Source organism: Mus caroli, chromosome 6 (genome assembly GCF_900094665.2).
Source record: "Mus caroli chromosome 6, CAROLI_EIJ_v1.1, whole genome shotgun sequence".
NCBI lineage: Eukaryota > Metazoa > Chordata > Mammalia > Rodentia > Muridae > Mus > Mus caroli.
This window is the reverse complement of record NC_034575.1, coordinates 29,914,081-29,921,901: the sequence shown is the minus strand read 5'-3', so window position 1 is coordinate 29,921,901 and position 7,821 is coordinate 29,914,081. Positions and strand designations below refer to the sequence as shown.

Sequence of the window (7,821 nt, the reverse complement as noted above, 5' to 3'; positions counted from 1 at the left end):
GTCTCTCTCACTCTTTCTTTGTCTCTCTCTGTCTCTATCTCTGTCTCTCTCTTTCTCTCACTGTCTCTCATTGTCTCTCTCTGTCTCTCTCCATCTCTCTCTGTCTCTGTCGGTCTCTATCTCTGTCTCACTCTGTTGATCACTCTGTCTCTCTGTGTTTCCCTGTGTCTCTCTCCTTCTCTCTCTATTTCTCACTGTGTCTCTCTCTGTCTCTCTCTGTATCTCTCTGTCTCCCTCTGTCTCTCTGTCTCTATCTCTGTCTCTCTCTGTCTCTCTCTGTCTCCCCCCCCCCCACCCTCTTTCAAGATTTATTTTATATATGTAAGACACTGTTGTTCTGTCCAAACCCACCAGAAGAGGGCATCAGATCCCATTACAGATGGTTGTGAGACACTATGTGGTTGCTAGGAATTTAACTCAAGACCTCTGGAAGAGCAATCAGTGCTCTTAACTGCTGAGCCATCTCTCCAGTCCCTTTATTTATTTTTTTTTAAAGATTTATTTATGCTTTTATGTATATGGCTGCTTTATCTGCATATACATCTGCACAAAAGAAAAAGGCATTGGATTTCACAGGACTCAATTCCATGAGACCATGGGAATTGAACTCTCAAGACCTCTGGAAGAGCAACCAATGCTCTTAACCTCTGAGCCATCTCTCCAGCTCCTTCTTGTTTGTTAGTTTGTTTGTTTTTCCAAGAAAGGGTCTCACTATATATCTCTGGCCATCCTGGAACTCATTATGTAGTTGAGGCTGGACTCAAACTTAGAGAGATCTGCCTGCCTCCTCTTTCCTAGTGCTATGTTTAAAAGTTTGTACCACTATACCTGGCTGTTACTTCTTTGTTTTTGTATTTTGTGTCGTTTGATATAGAGTGTCATGGAATTCAGGCTGACTTTGAATTGACTATGACGTTTAGGATGATCCTGAGTTCCTGTCTTCCAAATGCTAGGATTGTAGGTGTACACTACTATGTCTGATTGAAAGTCATTCTCGACTGTGAAGTTGAAGTTCACTGGTTTTTCTTTATAGTATTACACTGTATTAAATGTCTACAATGTCCTCATCCATTATATTATGAACATGGGGCCATTCTCGCTGCTTTGTTATCTCAGCTAAAGCTGTCATTAAGGTTCCTGGCATACCTGTGTAAAACTCATAGACACTAAATATGTACACACATTCACACACACTTACACATAGGAGTGGAACTGTTGTGGGATATTTATTAATATACAATTTGAATTTCCTCTTAGATGAATGACGTAAAAAACTGAATCAGGAAGCTATAGCTTCAACACAGCTACGTATTTTGATAAGATATTTATGGGGAGAGGGCTGGGGTTTGGGGAGAGAAGTGAGGCAGCATTTTGTAAATTAAAGATTGGAACATGTGCTTATAACTCAACAGTTTACTTGTTAGTTGTATTTATTTACTTATCTGTAACAGGGTCTTATGTATTCTAGGTTGGCCTCAAGCTCGCTCTATAGTTTAGATCAGTTTTGAGCTTCTGATGATCTGGATTCCATCTCCCCAGTTTTGGGGCCAACACGTTCCTTTTATGGAGTGCTGAGAATTGAACCCAGGATTTAATGCTCTAGCAAAGGATCAGGGGTGGTTCTCAGTGCCCAAGCGAGGTGACTCACAACTGCCTATAATTCTAGCTCCAGGGAATCTGACACCTTCTTCTGGCATCCATGGGCACCCAGATACACACACATACACACAAATAAAATACTACTTATTTTCAAACTGGGCCTCACTGTGTAGTTATAGCTGGCTTGGAGCTCCCCCTATGTAGATGAGGCTGGCCTCAAACTCACAGAGATCTGCCTGGCTCAAGACCTGCATCAGCTAATAAGTTAAAACAAAATTAGGCCTTTTGTGTGTGTATGTGTGTGTGTGTGTGTGTGTTTTGCCTGCATGTATGTATGTATGTGTATTACACATGTAACTGGTGCTTGCAGAGGTCAGAAGAGGGACTTAGGTTCCCTGGAACTCTAGTTAAGAAGAGTTGTGAGCCACTGTGTGTGGGTGCTGGGAACCAAACCCAGGTCTTCTACAAAAGCAACAAGTGCTCTTAACCTCTCTTTAGCCCATAAAATATTTTTAAAAATATATATTTTTAGGGTAGGTGAGATGGCTTGGTAGACAAAAACGCTTGCTGTCTGTGATGGTTTGTATATCCTTGGACCAGGGAGTGGCACCATCTGAAGGTGTGGCCTTGTTGGAATAGGTGTGACCTGGTTGGAATGGGTGTGTCACTGTGGGTGTGGGTATAAGATCCTCACCCTAGTTGCCTGGAAGTCAGTCTTCCACTAGCAGCCTTTGGATGAAGACATAGAACTCTCAGCTCCTCCTGCGCCATGCCTGCCTGGATACTGCCATTCTCCCACCTTGATGATGATGGACTGAACCTCTGAACCTGTAAGCCAGCCCCAATTAAATGTTGTTTTTTATAAGACTTGCCTTGGTCATGGTGTCTGTTCACAGCAGTAAAACCCTAACTAAGACACTGTCCAAGCTTGGTGACCAGGGTTTGATCACTGGAATCCATGGTAGAAGAAGAGAATCAACTTCTACCCCAATCTCAACATTCACACTTGTACTTGCGTGCGCGTACATGCGCGTGCCCACACACACACACACACACACACACACACACACACACACACACTCCCACACACTAATAATATGCTACCCCACAATATCATTTACCCTGACTCTTGAGATCTTCTTGGTCATCATCCAAATTCTGCACCCAAAGCAAATGTGTCACGTCACATCTCCCATTCCCAGTCCTGCCCTGGATCAAATCCCATGGTGGCTCCACACTATACTTATGCAGTAACTTCCTACCTAGTCTCTCTACTTGTACAGTGGCCAACCATCTCAGATCCATCCTCTGCACGGTGTGTGTGTGCGCATGTGTATCCTTTACTGTTCAACTGTGCTCTGTCTTTTATGACTTCCTTCCTGTTTGTCTCTGCACTGATTTGATTGGTTGCCTTTGTGTCCCTGGAATATGCTAAGGATATCCCTGCATTAAGGTCTTGGCATGGGAGGTGGGGGGTGTCATTCGTTGTTTTAAAAATGGGATCATTGTACCGCTTGAAATGTCAGATTGAGTTATCTCTTCACAGAGGTGCTCCTGTTTCACACCAGCCAACCCATGAGCTTTGATCCCTTACCTTATTCTTTTCCCTTCCTAATACTTTGACAATAAGCTAATTATATTTTATAGTTATTTTATTTGTTCTCTCTCTTTCTCTCTCTGCTTTCAAATCTTAAAATAACTTTGGATAGCAACATCTATACCTAACATTCAGTACTCAAATACTCACTAAATGATTAAGACAAAAATTATCAAATAACAGTTAAGACTCACAGTTAGTAGGACCTGGGGAAAATAAGTAATGTCACACAAATAATGTGACATTAGTATTTAGTAGTATTGAAGCAATGGGATTTTTCTTTCAGGACTAGGGATCAAATCCAGCACCTTGTGAGTAGTAAAAGACATCACCACTGAGCTACAGTCCCCAGCTGCAGGGAAATCATGTCTTTGTACGCAGTCAGGTTCATGTCTGAATATGACTTGAAATTTTATTTAAAATATCCATATCTCAGTAATTTGCAAAAGTGGCACACTGCCCCTTATAAACATGACCACTCACACATACAATAACTAATGAAAAACAAAAGTTTACCAGGTTCAAGTGGGCAGTCACTACTCTTCTGAAGTCGTGCTGACTTTCGCATGAAGTCCTCCGCGTCCATTTCATGCATGCTATTTCAATCATCATTACTTTCCTCTTCTCCTTTGCAACCAAAGAAGCCCCCATCTGCAAGGCCACTCAATCCAGAGAAACAGGACTCATTCAAGAGAACCCCTTCTTTTCCACTTTATCACCCAGTCCTGTTATTTCAATCTCAAAGAATGCATCTTGGTTTTATTACCTTTTTTCCATCTTTGCTGCCACCACAATCAGAATAACCATCTGGATGACTAAAATATTCTCATAATTAGTTGTTCCAAGTTCATTCTTGTCTTTCTTCAATCCATTCGCAGCACAGCAGAATGATCTATTTATGAAAATGTATAAAACTGGTTTATATGCATAACCTTAAATCAATGAAGCAATTTATGAAGTTTTGTCTCCCTTCCTACCTCTTCCAAATACAGCCCTCTATTTAACTAACTCTACATTATGTGTTTGATGTGTATGAATTTGATGTGTATGTAATTTTATAGATGTGTTCCTGGAGTTGGAGGGTTGGCTCAGTAGTGAAGGGCACGTGCTATTCTTCCGAAGGGCCTGGGTTCAGTTCCCATCCCCCACACTGGGCTGATCGCACCTGGTTGTCATTTCCAATTCCAGGGGCACCTGACAGCTCAGGCCTCTTCCACCAGTGATAGTCACATACTCACACTCACACACAGAACTACACAGGTACACAGAGGTAAAAATAATAAAGTAGAAATAAATGAGAAATGAATAATCCTGAGTTAGGTGTGGGAGGCAGAGGCTGGTGGAGCTGGAGGCCACTGTAATCTTCAAATTGAGTTTCAGGACATCAAGGGCTGTACAGAGAAACTCTGTCTTGAAAAACCAAATAAAGGCGGGAGAGATGGCTCAGTGGTTAAGAGCACTGACTACTCTCCCAGAGGTCCTGAGTTCAATTCCCAGAAACTGCATGGTGGCTCACAACCATTTGTAATGGAATCTGATGCCGTCTTCTGGTGTGTCTGAAGAGATCGACAGCACACACATATACATAAATAAACAAATAAATAAATAAATAAAAACAAATAAAAAAGATACATTCCTGCATCTTAAAAGAATTGTTACATTGATAAGTATATATGTATACACATATAAAAATTGGTTATTAATGTAATAAAAGACCAGGCCTGAAAGGGTAGTGAATATCATTAGTTAGTAGTTGAACTGTCTGTCCCTTTGTGTCAGTCAGTCTCCATCAATGAGCATATAGTGATATTGTGTGTGGCAGTGGTGGCTCAGGCTTTTAATCCCAGCACTTGGGAAGCAGAAGCAGGCAGATCTGAGTTCAAGGCCAGCTACAGAGTGAGTTTCAGAATAGCCAGAGTTTCATTAGAGAAACCCAGTCTCAAAAACAAAACAAAACAAAACAAAACAAAATTCCTCAAACAAAATGCCAAAACCCAACAACAAAAGTGCCGTTGTTTCCTAGTGTTGGATTCTCACAGTGCAGGAGCTCAGTGTGATACCCTCCCTGCAGAAATGGGAGACCTAGTCTTCAGAATTCTATCTGAAGAACCACTTTATGTCTCTCATGCCTGCTAAATGAAACACCTGTGTATGATTATCTGAATACAACTTACATCTAATTATCCAGAGTCTAACTTGCTTTACACAGGAGCACGAAGCGGTTTGTGTTTTTGGTTCTGACAAATGAGGAGCACATTAAGAAATAATCTAGTGGTGTAACTAGGGGTAGATGGGTGCTGTCTACCAGAGAGACCAAAACACACTTGCATCAATCCGTTAGTATTCATAACTTTCACATACGTGAAGATTTCGTTCCAAGTGCTAGCCAATGACCACTTTATTATATTTTTAGAACAATCATGTTTATGGAAATATAGATAATTTTACTGTATATTACTCTGTAACTTTTTTTTTTTAACCTTTGAAGATTGAACTCAGGGTTTTGTGCCAGGAGGGACTTTATCATTTAGCTACGTTCCAGGCTTTAACTTTTTTACTTTAAAAAAAAAATGTATTTACTTATTTTATATATGTGAGTGCACCGTAGCTCTCTTCAGACACACCAGAAGATATCCCATTACAAAAGATTGTGAGCCACCATGTGGTGGCTGGGAATTGTACTCTCGCCACTGAGCTGTCTCTCCAGCCCCTAACTTTTTTACTTTGACACAAGGTCTCATACCACTATGCCCAAATGTGATATATATATATATATATATATATATATATATATATATATATACACACACACATACATACACACACATACACACCTATATATATGTATGTGTATATATATATATGTATACATACACACACACATATATATAATTTTTGGCAATTTCATTCCTGTATAAAATAAGTTGAGTCATTTTTATGCCCCTCCCCCTGCCCCCCAACATTTCCTCTCTCTTACACCAAAGAAACTGGTCTGGCTGCCTTTTGTGTGTGTGTGTGTGTGTGTGTGTGTGTGTTTCCTGCCTCTAGACATGGTTTGTAGACCAAGCTGGCCTTGAACTTAAAGAGATACACCTGCCTCTGCTTTCAGAGTCCTGGCTTGTATCACCACATCCAGCGAGACTGAGACTTTAAAGCTTCAATTTCTTTCCTCACTTTTCCCTTTTCTGTTTTAAATCTTCCCCTTAAACCTTTTGCTTTCAGGCCTCAAGTGTGCCAGACCTAGCGCCCTACCACTGTGCGACATCCACAGTCCTATCCTACGTATTTTAATCCTGGATTTGAAAACTTGTTTCCTTTCACTTCTCCAAACCCCAGTACGTGCACACACCCTAGAATGGGGACAGATTTGTGTTTTGCTCTCTGTTGTATGCTCCCAGCATATGGCACTGAACTGGGTACCAAGGAGCTCAGCACTTATATGAATAGGTGAAGAATATAGGCAATAAACAGAATCGACCGCTCCAGGAGCGCCACTTACACCAGAGTTCTGGGAGGCAACCCGGGAAGTCCAGTAAATTGATTTTGTAATTTAGGATTTCTCGGTGCTCGAACCGGCTGCGGTTGTATTATGTCTCTTGAGACGTGTTTATTTGTGCAGTTTGCGAACCTGACGCACACTTCTGTGCAGGCTGGAAGAGTTCTGTGCAGCCAGCAAGAATGCAGGTAAGTCCACATGCTTTCACTTCATCAGCAACTCATGCTACTCTTACTGTCCGCGTTCTCTTGAGAAATGTGCACATGGCAATTCAGGTATTTCTTCACTGGCGATTTTCCTGTAAGGAGGATGAGCTCAGCTGTACTGGTGGTAAAGGACGTGCAAAGACCGGGAAACGAATTAACGCTCACTTTTCCAAAAGTATCAACTTCCCACTCTAGATCAAATCCCGCGCTCTTGCAATGCTCAACCTGATTCTACCACCATACCGCCCCCGTCAGATACCTATCTATGGAGGGCGGGGCAGAAAAGACACGTCCTAGCTTCCTCCGAATCAGTTAAGTTTCGTAGAATTTTGGTTTCCTACATTTCAGCTAACATTAGTGAAAACCGCCGACCACATGACACAGTAGCCACACACGCGGGCAGAAGAGGAAGCAAAACAAGAAGAAAGCCGGCGCTCCAGTAGCCACGTGAGGAACGAGTTCCCGAGCGCCTTCTCTAGTGATGACTTCAATTCCCGGCCTGCCCCGGGGCGGTTACTATCGGAGGACTACAACTCCCAAGGTGCAGCGGACCAGTCCGCCGCAACCTCCCACTCGCCCGCCTGCCGCTTGTCCCGCCCCTCCCCCGCCCCGCCCAGCCGGATCGGCATGCGCCTGCGCAGCGGAGGCCGGAGGAGTCTTACCCTAATGTAAGATGGTGGCCCGTCTAGCCGTGGAACCCACCGAAAGCTGAGAGTCTCTCTCTCAGCCGTAAAGGTCGGACTCACTGAAGCAGTCAGGCCCGGTTCTGAAGAGTTTTTTCGCCGACTCTCGTTCATTGGTCTCCTGTGAGGACTCGGCAACGCGTGGAGTCGGCTGAGAGAAAAGCGAGGCAAGGCAGGCGGGTGAGTGTCTGCGGGGCTGGGCTTAGGGGAAACCCGGCGCTGACCGGCTACGAGAGAGCG

The 7,821-nt window shown here is 43.0% G+C and overlaps 1 protein-coding gene across 6 annotated transcripts in view; it reads left to right on the top strand.

The window, feature by feature from the left end:
- The first annotated feature begins 7,523 nt into the window (after window positions 1-7,523).
- Window positions 7,524-7,821, top strand: part of Cnot4 (CCR4-NOT transcription complex subunit 4) — a 111,129-nt gene continuing 110,831 nt past the window's right edge. For 3 of the 6 annotated variants that reach the window (XM_021164397.1, XM_021164401.2, XM_021164402.1), the window contains exon 1: window positions 7,524-7,761. The gene's annotated coding sequence lies outside the window, so the exon portion shown is untranslated. The remainder of the gene's footprint in view (window positions 7,762-7,821) is intronic. The other 3 variants (XM_021164400.2, XM_021164398.2, XM_021164399.2) reach the window with 1 other exon arrangement.